We start from the raw sequence: 17,839 nt of genomic DNA, 5'->3' as shown, positions 1-17,839 counted from the left end.
CTCCTCCTTTTTCTCCTCCTCAGCAGATGAGATGCAGACATGGACTTCTTATAAAATCTTGCCAAGTTCGGCCACTTGCATACCTCGTTCATACTTCTCGATGATTTCCTTCTTCACTTCCACCTTAAACATCTACTCTTACTGCCTTTCTTCAACCTTTTTCTGCATGGGGGCCATTGTATATGCTGGCACAGATGCTGACTACAGTACAGTATTAATAAACTCTTGTCATATACTGTAGTTAATGTAACTGGCAGCAAGGCAGCAGAGGAAAAGGTCTGTATCTGCAGGCAGCCTAACCTAAAATGAAGCAAAGCATTCCTGAGCTTGCTTTTAGGTAGAAAACCAAAGGACTGTCCATAGGTGCTTTGAAGTGACAAAAAATACATTGGTACCAGTTGTAGGCATCTTCCAACATTCTGAAAAATCACTGATTCCTGCCAAACACCATGGCCTGAGACTGAGCATCTGAGCATGGGAGACGATCACCCACAATCCTGCAGAGAGAAAGACAGAGAGCGAGAGAGCGAGAGAAGAACCATTGGTTCAGCTGTGCTCATGTGACTTTGGCAACCCATACTACTTGCATTGCAAGACATTACTTATTTATTAAGTTAAAAATTATTAGAAATCTTTGCTTGTCTTGTAGAACACTCTCAGAACAAATTACTCACAATCCAAAGTTTTACTATATAAGCAAGATATAAAATAAATGATCTAAACTTATACTTTACAAACTAGACAAAGAAGATAAATTTCAGTTTGAGTTAAACAGGAGAAAAGTAACAAAGAAAGAGCAGAAATCAAATAAACTGAAAATGGGAAACAATAAAGAAAATCAATAAAACCAAAAGCTGGTTGTTTGAAATAAAATCAATAAACTCTACCCAAGCAAACTAAGAAAAAATATATACAATATCAATAGCAGAAATTAAAGAGAGCTCATCATTACTGATCCCATTATCAAAAGGAATGGAATAAAGAAATACCGTAAGCAAATCTATGACCTCAAATTAAATAACAGATTAAATGGACTAATATTTTGGAAGATTTGAACTACAAAATCTCACACAAGGAAAACTGATTTATTAAATAGGCCTATATATATAAGTTAACAAATAATCTATAATTGATAAACTTCCAACAAACAAAGTGCCGGACCCAGACATTTTTCCTGGTGAATGCTATCAAATTTATGTTCACACAAAATCTGCATAAAAATATTTACAGCAACTTTATTCATAATTGCCCCAAATGAAAGCAACAAAATATTCTTAAACAGGTGGATAGATGAAGAAACTGGTACGTCCATACAATGGAATATTATTTGGTGATTTTATTTTATTTTTAAGTTTATTTATTTTTGAGAGAGAAAGAGAACATGAACAGATGAGGAGCAGAGGGAGAGGGAGGATCCCAAGCAGGATCTAGGCTGTCAGCACAGAGCCCAACATGGGGCTCTATCTCATGAACTGTGAGATCATGATCTGAGCCAAAATCAAACTGGACACTTAACCAACTGAGCCACCCAAGCACACAATTTAGTGATTTTAAAAAATGAGCTATCAAGCCAGAAAGATGTGGGGGAAGCTTAAATTCATACCGTTAACAAAAAAATGTCAGTCTTCAAGTCTACATACTATGTAATTCCAAGTACATGACATCTGGAAAATGTAAAAGTATATAAACAGGAAAAACAATGCTGGTTGCTAAGAGTTCAGAAAAGGAGGAGCAGGAGAAGTAAATGCAGCACAGGGGATTTTTAAGTTGGTGAAACCATTGTATAGCGAATAGATAAAATTATGCATTCGTCCAAACCTATAGAACTTTACAAACCTATAGTGAACTCTAATGTATGCAAATTAAAAAACAATTTTAGACAATCAGGGCATCCCAAAATAAAATGCAGCCAGTGGAAAATAATCCAACTGTATTACAAATATATGAAACCACCTAATTAAGGGGTGGAAGACAGGCATAGACCTATGTCACCATAGAAATGAGTCTGTTAGACTAAAGGAACAAGGAACTGCATATAAGGCTGAGAATCTGTCATAGCTAAAAAGAGCCAATGGAGACATGACAAGTAAACGTGACATTGTATCTTGAATGAGATCCTGAAACAGTAAAAGGACCTTAGACATATTGGGACAGAGTGCTGTTGTAGATGGATTTCCCTTCCATGAGTGCAGGGAGTTAGTAATAAAATGGCTACAGACCATGTGCTTGCTGCTTCTGAACTAAAACCTTTGGAACCTGGCCAGTCCTTTGCAGGTAAAGGGTGGCTCTCTTTTACAAGAGAAAAGAAGGTTATGTAATTTCTGCTGCTGGTATTTAAAACGAACTGTCCAGCCTCTAATTAAGTATTCACATGTCACACATTTAAGAACCTTCAAATTGATGAATCCAGTTTCTTACCAGTAGGGGATGGAAATACGTTAATTTAAAGTACCGTGGTTTTACTATATTCTGTAAAGATGGCTGAGTGGCAAGAGAACATGTGCTTTTGAGTGTATTGGCCGAGACGTAACTGGTTTTCATTCATCGTTGGTAGTAATTTTACTTCATTGCATTTGCAAGGAAAATGGCCAAAACACCAGATGGAATCTTTTTCCATTTTTTTTTCTTTTCCTTTTCTCATTTATCATTTTTATTATAGAGAAATATTCTATTTATATTATCAACGAATCTGTTAGTGTTACCACCAATTATTTCTCCTTTAGGTCTAGTGTATGTCTGAAATTGAAACAAGAGATTTTTAGATTCATTGGCTTTTTACTTTTATTTAAATTATCTTTCTTATTGCTGTCTAAGTTTAGAGACAGTCTATTATATAATATACATTAATTTGCTCTCACCACCTCAATATTTCAGTTGAAAACCCGAACTGCAATAGTATGAAAGTATCCTTTTTTAAAATATTAATATGCCAACAAGTTTATATATGCTCTTGTCTCCCTCATTCCAGCTCACTCATTAATTTCATTTTATATAATGAAATTCAGCTACTTTTAATGCATGCAGAATACTTTATTTTTCTATCATCAAGAAATTAAAGCCCAAGCAAATAGCTTTTAAAAACATAGTTGCTTTTTTTTAAAGTTCCAAGAAGAACATAGGAAAACATAGGAGTAATTGGATAGAAGCCTGACATTAATTCTGTAAGCTGTTTTAAGTAACTACATGATGCAAAGGTGCAAAAAATAATTTCATTCTGAGGATGACACAGGTTGTGTGGAATTTTAATAAGTGTTTCATTGTCGAAGATGTATTAATGAAACTTTCTTCCTTGGGAAGTTTCATTTTATTGATGAAGTTAAAATTAATTCATTTAACACAAAATAAATATTTAGCACACATTTTGGAGATAAGTTGAAATTGATTTCAAACTACTTTTGAGTATCTTTCACAAAAGGAATTTATTATGCAATTTCTTCTAAAAGCATAAAACTTGAACATAAACTTATTATCTACTTTAGCCTTACATTTTTTATTGAAGATTCTATTTTATACTTAATAAGAGGGAAATTATTAATTATTACTATATGGTACATAATTGTAAAAATTTAAACTACAACGATGATTTCAAAATAACTACTATAATCTTCAAAACAGTTATTTTGAAAGGATGTACACTCAGTTCACCAGTGACATTATAATTACCAAAATATTTTTCTTCAAATTTACCTTTTGAACTGTAAGACAAATTACACATTTAGAAGTTAATAGCTTTAAAAACAAGCTAGATGCTTCAAAAAAACCCAAAATACTTCTAAAGAATAATGCTTTTCCATGCTAAAGACAACTAAATCCTCTTGAAAACTGATTTTAAAAAAGGAATTGCTACCACGTTTGGACCAGTTTTAAAGGCATCCTTGAATGAGCTGCCAAACTCTTAAAGTAAGTACTTAATTAACACATGTTTGATTTAAATGTCTCGTCACTTTCATTTTTTTTTCATTTTTTTTTTTTAACGTTTATTTATTTTTGAGACAGAGAGAGATAAAGCATGAACGGGGGAGGGGCAGAGAGAGAGGGAGACACAGAATCAGAAGCAGGCTCCAGGCTCTGAGCCATCAGCCCAGAGCCCGATGCGGGGCTCAAACTCACGGACCGCGAGATCGCGACCTGAGCTGAAGTCGGACTTTTAACCGACTGAGCCACCCAGGCGCCCCACGTCACTTTCATTTTTAATCATGCTTTGAGTTTTCTTTTCTTCTGACAATGAATTTTGTTTCTTTCCCAAAGAAATGATCAATGGTAATAATATATTGTCAATAAAAGGAATGGAATGTGAAATGCTCTCACTATAGTCTATTAGACAAATATGCCATTTCTACAAGAACGGGCAATATAGCCTCTGCTGAATGTCATTGTTTATAGGAAAACTGCTCAAAAGATTCAATCTCACCCTGGGCAGTAGAAGCAGTGATTTCTCAGTTATAAAGGTACAACCAGCAGAAATACAGTTTGGTATTAATAAAACTTCCCTCACATCTTGAGATGAGCAAGTGAAAATGATTGAGTATTCAGAATATTCCCATAAATTAATAAAGGCAATTTCACTTGCAGCAAATTGTCTTTCCTTATAGCAAGTATTAAAGCTAAGTGTATTTTGTTATTAGTGTAGATATCCCTTCTTAAGGAGTTTTTGAAATTATCGGTTGCCCCAACTTTATAACCTATTCTTCCCTTTAAATACATTGAGTCAGTAAACAAGATATAGAACATCACTACATAAAGTGAAATATTTAAGTTACACATCACTTATGAGACACACAGCATATTTATTTCAAATAAAGATGTTTTTATAAATAGCAACGCCTACCTTTGGTTACACTTTCCCACTAGGTCTAAAAAACCATTTATCACATTTATTGTTCACTCTACTTCACCAATCCCTTAACTGCGGGCTGCTGACAGATCTGGATTTGGATCCTGGATTCTTTTCACTGGCTGTGTATCTCATGGACTATAAAAATAATTTAAAATGTGTCTAATGTGCAAAGAAGGCCGAAAATTAAAACTTGTGCATGATTAGCACAATACTGAGTACATTGCAGCTCTCAATGAATATTTGTTGCTGTTATTTTCTCAGGAGGTGCTGTTGTGTATTAATACATTAATATATATTAATACATTCCTTTTCAGTAGAAGTAGTACACTGAGAGGGGAATATGCAGCAAGATAAAAGTTTAAAGAGGACCAAAACAAGGACACAAATTGAAATTACAACTTTTATTATTAACTATCAATTAAAGTTTTTTAAAAACCATGGAATGGAGTAAACTGTATTAAATCAGTGTTATTATCATTGTTAAAATCATGACATTGAATTCAAATAAAATTATTTAAACTATGTAAGAATAACTCCATGACCCCAATGTACTAAAAGACAAGATTTGTGATTTTAATTCTCGGGGGGGAAAAAGCCTTGTGATTTCATTGTATCAACTTTATTTCTTGTTTAAAAAAAAAAAAACTATGTATTTTGCCAACAGAATTAAGCTAAATTGTCAAAACAAAAGATCAAAAAATAAAATTGCTCAAATAAAACCAGAAGGATATTTCTTCTCAGGGAAAAGAAATGGATCACAGAAATAATGAAAGTGTAGTGTAATTATATCTTTCAGGGTTTTTTTTTTTTAACGTTTATTTTACTTTTAAGAGAGAGAGAGTGTGGAGGGGCAGAGAGCCCTATGCGGGGCTCAAACCCAGAACCATCAGATCATGACCAGAGCCAAAGTTGTATGCTTAACTGACTGAGCCACACAGATGCTCCTGTTTTTCCTTTTTAATCCATGGATGCAAGCTCCACAGATTCTTACTGAGAAATCACAATCCCTAGACCTCTGTCTTTAATTATAATTAGTAACCCACAAAACTGTAGTGGTAGGAGACGTGTTTATTCTAATTTGTCTGCTTTATGCTTGAGGCGCTACTTGGATTGAGTTCACCACCAGCTGCCATTATAGCCTCTCTCAGTGTTACCTCTTATTTGGCCTACACTGATGCTAGATCCTCAACCAGATGACTTTTTTTTTCTATTTATGATCTGTTACACTGTATACCTAGGTACTATGTCAGGCCCCAAATGACAACTATCTAATTGGGGGCTAGGATCATATCACACTTCAGATTTATAATTTCATTTTAAAATCACTTTCCTCCTAAAACTGGATATCATGGACTGAGACACTCAAGACACTCTATTTCTCCCAAACTGAAATTGACCCTCTTAGATCCCTCTAACCTTCCAACAAAGTTGTTCTGTCCTCAGTTATTCCATTGCCTCTCCATTTTCATTCTAATGTATTGCACTAATAGAACTTCCCATATTACTTCTGTTACATAAAACAATTTTGGGGTTCAGTTACTAGCTTAGTAATTGGTAGCTTGAAAATTACAATTACCAGGTGTGTAACTGCTTTCAAGTCATACTTGGGCAAAGATTACTGTGACATTGAAATGGGGCCTAACCAAGTCACCCCTGGTCCCCTTAGGATTGTTCTAAGTAGCATCAGGTCTTATCACTAAGATAATTTCTGAAGTCCTAGAAACCAAGTTAAATTCTGGGGAAGTTTATGGGGTGCCTGGGTGGCTCACTCAGTTAAGTGTCTTGACTTTGGCTCAGGTCATGATCTCATGGTTGGTGGGTTCAAGCCTTGCATCAGGCTCTGTGCTAACAGCTCAGAGCCTAGAGCCTGCTTCAGATTCTGTGTCCCTTTTCTCTCTGCCCCCCCCACTCCATCTTTCTCAAAAAATGAATAAACATTTTTAAAAAATTTTAAAAAAGATCCCAGGGAAGTTTATATTGCTAAACGCACACATTTCAAAGTCAGACTGATCCATGTTCAAGTAATAATTCTATTCCTTGTGTCATTCATTTAACTATGTTTCAGTGCCCTGCATTTAATTGAAGTAATAGGATTTATCGCCATATTGCCATAATAATTAAATATTGCTATAATAATTGAATTAGGTGATTCTTACAATAATTTAATTAGGTGATTAAGGGGCCACCACATGTTAGCACTCAATAAATAGTGGTTGCCATTGCAATCTTATTCTTAGTTGTTCAAGGATTGTCAGGTTGAGGCATATTATCAGCACTATTCTAGAATTCCTGGTCCTTCTACATTAAATAATAGGGCTTTCTATGAGAATTGGCTTAAATAGCTATATATGACTGAACAGAAAAAAAATCTTTGATATCTAAGGGATAAAATAAAAAGGATTCAGAAATGCACCATGACTTTAAAACATATAACAGATGAGAGGTTTATGGTCTCCTTACATAGTAGTTACAGTCAGCCACATTTTGATGGCATTGCTCTGAGACTGGCCTCTGAAATAGTCAAAATTTAAGCATAACTTGAATAGATGATAGCAGAATAATAAGTTTTATGAATAGATAAAGCTAAAGCAAAAAAAAAGGCCATGGAACTCTTGGCCAAACTCTAAAAAGAAAAAAAAAAAAAGGAAATAAAAGAAAGAAATGAGGCTGAGTCAGATAACAAGATTTCAAGACTATAAAATGATATTATTCAATAGATAATAACAAATGATTTTTCTTTCATTACTTAGAATGGAAGAAGATAAAGTGGATTAAACTGCATCATAGAAGGTATAAGCTACATATAATGGATTCCCTCACAGCTAAAAATATTAAGTGTAACTGTGGGCTACCCAAAAAAGGAAGTCCTTTACAAGGAAAGACATTTTCATCATCTAAGGTAGATTAAATGTGGTCTTGCCTGAAGGTCAGAAAATGGACTTGACAGCCTCTCAGGGTAGCCCTGTGATTCTCTGAATAAATATTTGAGCAAACATTATTATATTTTTATAGTGGAAAGGTTTTGTGCTTTCAGGAAGGATTATCAACCATATTTTAACATCGTCTTCACAAATTCACTTTTATGGTACTCCCCTGAAGATATATTTGCATCCTCTTGTAAGTGAGTTTCCTATAGAGACTCTAAATGCAAACTCTGTTCCATATTGCCTTTATCTGGATTTGATGCTGAGCTCAGTGGGCATTAGAGTTTTAAAATGAATACATTTTAAAAGCATTGAGAAATAAACTTTAAATGGCTTATATTGCTCATAAAGCCTCTAGCCTTTAAAGTAAAAATACCAGTGCATTCCAAGGAAATACTGTTTACTGTTCCATAAGCCCTAAAAATAAAATAGAATGTTTGAAAGTAAGGTTTTTATCATGAAAGGAAGGAAACACAAACAAGGAATGCAAGAGGAAGGAATAACTCTGTGTTAATGGATTGGAATTGCAGGCATCCATGTGAAATTACGAGTATGTATGCCTACCTATGTCAATATATATTTTCATGTATTTATATATACTCACACATATATATCTGCATGTGTATGAAATTCATTGCTCTACCAACAGAAACGGACTAAAAGCAATGAGACACCAGTATCAGTAAGCAAACAGTGGTCCTTATAAGTGTTAATAATTATAGTACTAGGACAGGAAAATACAAGATATACATCAAACACCTGGAATCAGAAAGTCAGGATGTGTTCAAAAACTGATAGGATTTGAGAGCTGCTAAGGTAACCCCAATCAAAGTTCCGGGGGTGGGGGAGTCTCAAAGAAGGGAGAACCACCAAGAGAAGCAAGCTAATACTTTACCTGTGTTTTTTCAAGGAGGACAGTTACTCCAGACCCAGAGGGACAGAATATGGGCAAAGACCTGAGGTCGAGACTCTTACTAAAAAGAGATGAATTCACCTGAATTCCGGCAGTCTCATGGGTCTGGAGAGACAAAAATTAGAAACTTGCCAGTTTCAGATGAAAAGAATGGGATGAGCAATAAACCTGACCAGGTGCTAATGCCCTTTCAGGACATTTGCCAAATGCTGGAATGGTACATTGCAGTCAAGAAAGGAGCAGAGCAGAGAGCTTTTGAAAAGCAGATTAGTATTTTTGGCAGTCTCATAGACCTAGGAAGGCTAGAATAGGATTTTAAGATTTGCCTGGGGAAGGAGCCTAGGGGAACATCTCTCCTTCTACCAGTCACACCTAATTAAAATGACAGCTCATTCCATAGTAAAGGGAAGAATGGACTCTTAAAGGAAAATGAAAATAACATCATCCAGAGCCTATACATTTTTTTTTTCAGTAAAAATGCACAGCATTTAATTATAAATAATCAAGCATGCAGAGGAAGGCCAATTAATAAACAGCCAAGGCCAATACATATACACGCATACACAACCACACAAATACACACTAGAAACAGACATATAGATGATCCACATACTGAAGTTAATAGACAATGATCTTACTATAAATATGATTAATATTTTCAAGAAAATAAAGGGACGTAAGGGATACAAATGAAAATGAATGAAATGAAATGAAATGAAATAAAATGAAATGAAATGAAATGAATTACAAATGAAAATGTAGAGTTCTTCCACAGAATTAGAATGGAAAGATACAATAACCAGAATTAAAAGCTCCATAGATGAGTCTATTGGAAGTTACATGGCGCAGAAAAGAAGATTAGTGAACTGAAAGACAATTAAATAGGAAATATAAAACCTCCCATTCTTGGGGCGCCTGGGTGGCTCAGTGGGTTAAGCGTCTGACTTTGGCTCAGGTCATGATCTCATGGTTTGTGAGTTGGAGCCCTGGGTCAGGCACTGTGCTGACAGCTCAGAGCCTGGAACCTGCTTCAGATTCTGTGTCTCCCTCTCTCTCTGCCACCCCCCTCCCGCCCCCCCCCCCCCCGCCACACTCATGTTCTGTCTCTCTTTCGAAAATAAATAAACACTAAAAATAATTTTTAAAAAACAACTCCCACTCTCAGAGGAAAATAAAGTATTTTTAAGAGATAAAAAATCATAAGCACTATGAGACACAGATCTAGTATATAATTGTGCTGTCACATTGAGGAGAGGAAAGAAATGCTTCAGAAGCCACATTTCTCCATCTACCAGGATGCAGCTATGTTTTGGAAAGACCGTTACTGGTAACAAGATGTGAAGCAGAAAACTGTTTCTTTCTTTGTTTCTACATTATGAGTAATCCTTGACTCATTCACATAGAACTTATCAATATTGACACCCAGGATTTCCACAAACAGCTTCAGGGCTTTGGTAAAAGCAGTATAAGCTCTTTGGCTGGGGTTTGTGGTAAAATGGAAAAAAGCCAGATTGATCCAGGCCCAAATTTCTGTATAACCTTATCTAAGTTTCTTTATCTCTCTGGCATTGTTTTTTTGGCTTTTGTTTGTTTTTGTTTTTGTTGTTGTTTTCATCTGTAATATGACTATTATAATGTTACCTATTCCCTGTGGTTATTATGAGAATTGAATGTACATGCAAAGAAACTGGCACATACTACGTTTAATAAATAGATTTATTCCTCCAAATGCCCTCAAAAAAATAACAAGAACAAGAACAACAACCACAACCACCACAACAAGAAAAACCAGATGTTACCCTATCAGAAGTTGCTTCCATTGGCGGATTTGAAATTACTTTTAGCATCAACCGTGGTAGTAATGACCCAGTGAATAATTAAAAGAAACTATACTGAAAATCAAAAGCAAAGGATAGGTTGAACTATATATATATATATATATATATATATATATATATATATATATATGACTTTAATAGGATAAAAAAAGTTTTGTAGGAGAATGCCAGCTAGTAAAATCAGAAAGGAGAGAATCGGAAAATCACTTTACTCCTTTCTCTGTAATAACTGATTTAGACAAAATCACCAACAAATACTAAAATCAGTTGGTGAAAAGTATCTGCAGGGGGGGCAACGGGACAAAATACTCAAACAGCCAAAGTGTTACCTGAATGATTACTTTTTCCTTCCCTCCCCTAGCCTCCCCTTCCCTTCCACCTTTCCTTTCCTAGGAAGTCTCAGGTTTTAAGCTCCTCCCTCCTCTCCCTGCCTGCTGTTGCCCCCACCCCCTCCTGCACTCCCAGCCTCAGGGGAGCACTTCTCTGGCCTCTGGCTGTAATCTAGGAGCCCAGGTCAGTGAAGAGGGCTGGCAGCCAATAGTGAGCTTCTCCGGGGCCTGCGGGTCCAGCCAGGGTGTTCAGCATTGCTATGCTTGCTCCGTCTCCCATAGAAGACTGGCTTTGAGAGCGCTGACAGTCATGTGGCCATTTTTCTCTGCCAGCCGCAGCACTACAGTGTGATCCGTACTGGGCTCAGCTGGAACAGACCAAAAGAGGTAGGCACACAGGGATGATGCGGAAACGGGTGCGTTCAGTCTCTTGATGGCCCTGATGAGGTCTTCTTGGCTGACATCCTGTGCCTTCTTGCTCCTTCCTTTTAATACCCGGTGATGTAGTTCCTCCAGAGTCATCAGGCCTCCGTTCCGGTGCTTCAGGGCCAGGCACACTTCGATAATTTGGACATCCAGCTCATGATAGAAATCTCCCCTGCCTAGCATCTCAGACAAAATCCTTTTCCGGAGGCCAGAGGATCCACCCCAGTAGCGCACACGTGTCCTGGAACTGCGCCAGGAATTCAGGCTTCTCCAGGATCTCCTGCTTGTGTTTGCCGGCAAATTCCTCCTGGTTGGTCTTGAACACGTCCAACTGCTTTGGCATCTGGGCCAGATGGTCCTCAGCCAAGACAGTCCTTCGTTCCTTACACTTGACCTCGGCAAGCTCCTTCTTGGCTGTAGCGCTGGCTCCCACCCAGAGGCCATACATCCCTGCCCTGGGCCTGTAGGCCACCCTGCTGCCAGGACCCGGGGTCCCAGCATCCGAGGATCCACCGCTGGTTCTGAATGATTACTTTTTAACTATAAAGGTCAGAAGACATCTTTACACTTGAAGAGGAACATTACAAACTTGCCACAATACAGGCCCTTGAAGGAAAGAAAGAAAAACGACAGTTGCAAAAGAAAGGCCTTGAAGAAGGAGGAGGAAAGGGAATGCATGCAAATAAAGGCAGCCAGTTTACACCTTAAAGGATCAAATTTAACAACATAAAAACAGAGCCACTGATATTATGTGACTCCTGAGGTGATGCACCAAGAAGGGCACACCTAAGTGAATTTACTGACCTGCTGACCAAAAATTTTCCCCTGAAACTAGCTATGATGGAAAGATTGAGACAAATTCAAATTGAAAGAAATTCTGGAAAAACAAAGAACCACAAAACGAATCCCAAAGCAAAAACCTGGTCTGTTTGTTAAATAATATCTGTAAAAAGTGGGAGAATAAATCTTGATTAAAGAGATAAAAACAAAACAAACACACAAACAAAAACTTTGTCCCTGGGTGGCTCAGTTGGTTGAGCTTCAGACTTGATTTCAGCTCAGGTCATGATCTCACAGTTTTGAGCTGAGCCCAGCTTGGGACTCTGCTTTGAACATGGAGCCTGCCTGAAATTCTCTCTCTCTCTCTCTCTCTCTCTCTCTCTCTCTCTCTCCCTCTCTCTCTCCCTCTGCCCCTGCCCTGTGCATGCTCTCTCTCTGTCTCTCTCTTAAAAAAAAAAGGAGACCAAAAAAACCCCAAACCATTATCGCATTATAAATGTTCATTATACTTTGCTTGAATAGTTCATGGTTCTTGAAAAAAGACACTACAAAAACATTTTTTGGAGTAACTGAAAAATTTGAATATGGTTAATGCATTGTTTAATACATGGTTTTTACCAGTATTCAATTGTTGAGTTTGAATGAACACCAATATTAGATGCATTATAGATTTTAGATGATTTATTGCTAGGAGATAAGTTCTAAGTTTGTAGATTTAAAGTGATGATGTGCAAGTTCTGATAAATATTTGAGAATTAGCTGTAATTTCATAGAAAAAGAATGGTAAATTAGATATAGTAAAATATTAACACCTGGTAAATCTATATCCATTATAAAAGTAAATATTCATTGCCCTGTTATTTCTAATATTCTCTGACTTCTAAATTTTTTAAAAGAGATGTTAAAATTGAAAGAAGAATTGTTAACAAAATGAAAAGCCCACAAATAACGAATATCACTATGTTGCTTATCTTTGATTAATTATCATTCATGTTATTTGTCATCTTCTTTCAGAATTTTAATGTGTAAGTCTTGGCTATGACATTAGAAAAATTGTTTTCAAGTCTCAGCTTTTTATAATTTCTGTGATTTGAGCAACTGTGTAATCTTTCTGAGTCTCATATTCCTTTTTAATAAAATGGAATAATAATAATAGTGCTTCTAGGTGGTTTTGAGGATTAACTGAGTTGATGTGTGTAAAATATAGTATGAGACCATTGACAACTATCAAGAACTAGAACAGAGAATGATTAGATTCTCTATATTCAGTTTTCTCCTTTCTGAGCAAAGAACTACACTACATTTCTTTGCCCCTTGTAATTGTTTAAAATTTACATTTTACAAAATAATAGAACCCAATTTGACATGTGTTGTATTTCCCCTTTTAAAAATATCAGATCTTAAAGGGATTTATGCTGGAATTTTTTGCGTGTGTACATTGATTGTGGATATATTTACATCCCGAGCCAATGAAAGTAGAAATTTCAAGTATATAATTTTATCAACTAAATATAACATTCCTGAGTTGGCTTTAGAAGCAGTTACTTTTCAAATGCATTTGATTTGTCTGAAAGAGCTGCGATGAGAAAGGACCACAGAATGGGGACTTAAGAGATTATTTTTTACACAGTTCTGCAGGCTAGAAACCTGGGATCGAGGAGTCATCAAGGTTGGTCTCCTATCAGGCCTCCCTTTTTGGTGTGTACATGTCCATCTTCTGATGTTCTCATATGATCCTCCCTTCTGTGAATGTCAGTATTCTAATCTCTTCCTCTTATAAGGATACCAACTATATTGAATTAGGGACCAACCCTAAAGACCTCATGTTAGCTTAATTTTCCTTTTTAAAGACCCTATGTATAAACACAGTCACATTCTGAAGTACTAGAGGTTAGGACATCAACATATGAATTTGGAAGGGGGAACACCATTTGGCCCATAACATCCTAAATTTGTCATCTCGGTCATGGAAATATACAATAGACTGTGATTTTGGAGTCAGAAAATGACAGGGGAGGTAAGAAGTTACTTCCACAGCTTTAGAAAAAGATCTTATTAGTCAACTATGTCTTTTGATACTTCTCTTCCTATTAGACAGAGTGTTAAAGTAAAGGCATAGTTGGACCGCTGACTGAATAGTTTGTGGTCTTAAATATATAAAGGCTGAAAAGTTGACCCAACTTAACTGTTTATGCCTTCAATTCAGTCAGCCCTATTCACATGTACCTGGGTGTACTTTGTTCTCCTCCATCTGGTGAAGGCTTCTGCGAGGTTGAAAGTAATCTGAGCCTCTTCAATTCTTCAATATAATAAGTAAAAATTAATAAATTCCAAACAAAATTATTCACATTTAAATGCATAACATAATTTAATCATGCAATTGCAGTGGTCTTCAAAGTGACTTCTATGAACTTCTGGGCATCCCTAAGACCCTTTCAGGAGATCAACAAATTAAAAAATATTTTTTTTTGTAAGAACCAAAAGCATTTTTCTGGGGTGAAATCTGCACTGGTATTGCAAAAGCAATTTTCAATAAAAAGTATGGCACCTTGGCATGAATTAAAGCAGTGGCACTAAACTGCACTAGTATTCATTATATTTTTACCACCACGAATTTACAGTAAAGGAATAAAGGCTTCACTTAACAGTGCCCTTGATGAAGCAGTGCAAATAATTCATTTGATTAAATTTTGACCCTAGAGTACATGTTTTTCAGTATTCTACGTGAGGAAATGAAAAGTATCCATAAAGCCTCTGCTGCCTAAGTATATGACTGTTGCTAAGGAAAACACCTGTGTGCTGGGGGAGGGGGCTATTGTGACACTTGTAAGCTAAATTAGGTTTTGTTTTATTTTGTTTTGTTTTTATGGAAGCCATTACACTAGAAAGAAGTTTTAGCAGATGCACTATAGTAATTCAGATTTGCATACCTTATAGACATTGTCTTCAAAAGTGAAGAAATGGACTTGTCTCTTCAAGAAAAACAAATGATACTATTTGCTGTGGATAATAAAATTTGATTTTAACCAAATATTAGAATTGTGAAAAATTAGGGGCGCCTGGATGGCTCAGTTGGTTAAACGTCCAGCTTTTGATTTGGGCTCAGGTCATGACCTCACAAGTGGCAAGTTTGAGCCCCACATCAGGCTGTGTGCTGACAGTGCAGAGACTGTTTGGGATCCTCTCTCTCTCCCTCTCTCTCTCTGCCCCTCCCCAACTCGTGCTAACTCTCAAAATGAATAAATAAACTTTAAAAAGGAGAATTTTCAAAAACTTAAATCTATCATTGAAAACTTCACAGCTTGCCAATAAAGTCTTTGTTAATAAATCTGGTGATAATAGTAACAAATGTATTATTTGATATTATATAAAGACATATATCAGTGTTTGGTATTTCTTCATACCTCAATGAACCAATATTTTCCTATTGGCTTTAATGTTGTAACATCACAAATGGATAGAGATGCAGTCAAAGCGGAAGACAGGTCAATGGATTATAACGTAAGAAACTACAAAAATTAATGGACATTGTTTCGTATTCCATATGCAAGTAATCTTAAAGAAACTACCATCTGTCAAAATTTGGTGTGGTATCAAATATGTATATTCACATATTTCTTGTGATGCTAGATTTTCTTCATTCGCTTCAGCCAAAACAACGTACCACAACTGACTGAATGCAGAAATAGATATGAGAATTCATTTATCTTGTAGTAGTGAAAGGAACAATCCAAATGACAGCCCTACCTTAGTTTAAAGCTAGGTTCTCTTTTTCCGCGTATTATGGATCTTTGATAAGAAATACAATTGCTGAGAAGTCTGTTTTGCTTGCTGTTTGCTATGAGCATTGTGAGACCTTTCCTGAATGTAACCCGCTGTGTAGTAGAATGGGTTGTAAACCTTCCTAAATGTAATGGAATGAGTGGTTGTACATAAACTAACCGGCGTTTCTCGCTTCTGTAAACCTGCTTGCTTAGCACATTCCTCACCTATCCCCTTCCCCCTTTTTTCCCTCCCACCACAAGTAACGGACAAAGCCTTCCCGCCAAAGGACAGACAAAGGACGCCCAATCAGAAAACCACAAATGTCCGTACTTTAAAATCGACTAATCAGGCCCCTCATAATTTGAAACCTCACCTATGCTGTTTGTCCCTGTCTATAAAAACCCTATACCAACTCTGATCGAGGCCTCTTAGCGTCACCGGCAACGAGTGCGCAGAGGTCCAGGTTCGAACCTGCAATAAACGCCCCTTGCCGCTTGGCTTTGACTCACGACTCTGGTGGTCTTTTGTGGGAGGTTTAGGAACTTCGGGCATTACAGTAGACTAGTCTTTGAGAGGTTTGCAAAAATGTAAAACAATGGGACTCTTCTCTATTTTGATTTGTGGATAATATATGATGAGTTTATTTTTATCTTGAAATTAGTTAATGAATGTCTTTAAATTCCGCATTTTAATTTCTACTTTCAAAAGCAAATAGACATAGTATACATAAAGAACAATCTCTCTGGGGATGTCAATATTTTTTAATACTAAGAAAGCTCCTAAGAATTGAAAGCTTGAGTACTCCTATCTATCAAAAGAAAATTACAGGATATACAATGATAGTATGCATGAATGTATTTGATACATTATCTATACACTATCTGTTGTAGAGTTCATTCATGGAGCGAGATTTTAATATAGTAAGATAATGATCTTTAGGTCCCATCTCTGACTGTCAGTATAATCTGATTTAGGGAAAAAATTATAAGACCTAGCTAGAAATATAACACTTGCTCTCAGAAATGTAGTTACCGGTGTTTCAATGTTATAGAGATTTCCTTCCTCTCTGTTCAGGGCACCTGAATCACTGCCTACATTTCTCAAGCCCAAGTGTCACCATCTTCAAAAGACAGCATGGTTTCACCCTGGACTTTTACAATAGCTTTGTGATTATCAATCTGCTTCCACTTTCACTTCTCCCGATCTCTGGGAGCCATAGCCAACTTTGGTAGGACAATTTCTATTTCACTACTTCTCTTCTTAAAGTTTTCCAAAAAAGGTATTTTTGTTTTTGTTTTTTATGTGTTTGCTAGTCTCAGTGTGTGCAAACTGATCACTGATCTCCCTTACAACATGGTTTACTTACTCCCATCTCATCCAGCCCTTCTGAACCTCTCTGCCCTCACCTCCCTGGTCCAAACATGCTCACTCTCTTCCAGCTACTCTGACTTCCTTTTGTTTCATATAAAAGCCAAGCTAATTCCTTGCTCGGATGCTTGTCCTGAAACTATAGTCTCCCAAGTATTCACATGGCTAAATTTATTTTGTTTTAGCATATGTGAACCACTGTAATGGGGCTCATATATCAGTACCCATTACCATGTATGTACTGTATGTTGTGTGTATAAGTTTATGTGCATGTGTGTATACCCTTATACACACACATGTGTATGCCTATACACACACACACACACACACACACACACACACACACACCTTCTATCCTGCATCTCTCCCACCTCAGCCTGTTATTTCTGCCTGTAGGAAAGAAGAAGAGAGAGACTGAAACCAAGACATCTCTTCTGTTCAAATTCTTGGTACCAGGCACGCAGCCTGATACTTCTTGTTTATATTAATGATTAGTCAGTCACAATGTAAAGTATCAAAAAATACTATATACCAAAATGAAAATATAAATTATTGCATGATAATAACATTTAACTCAAGTTGTTTATTTTGTAAAAAACAAAACAAAACAAACAAACAAAAAAAAAAAACCCAGAAAATCAATGTAACAATTGAAGTCA

The 17,839-nt window shown here is 36.3% G+C and overlaps 1 pseudogene; it reads right to left on the bottom strand.

The window, feature by feature from the left end:
• Positions 1-10,979: 10,979 nt before the first annotated feature.
• On the bottom strand, positions 10,980-11,913 carry LOC123576159 (annotated as a pseudogene).
• Positions 11,914-17,839: the final 5,926 nt, after the last annotated feature.

The sequence above is a fragment of the Leopardus geoffroyi genome, chromosome C2 (genome assembly GCF_018350155.1).
Source record: "Leopardus geoffroyi isolate Oge1 chromosome C2, O.geoffroyi_Oge1_pat1.0, whole genome shotgun sequence".
NCBI classification, from domain to species: Eukaryota; Metazoa; Chordata; class Mammalia; order Carnivora; family Felidae; genus Leopardus; species Leopardus geoffroyi.
The sequence above is the reverse complement of the archived record's forward strand: the minus strand, read 5'-3'. Positions and strand labels throughout refer to the sequence as shown.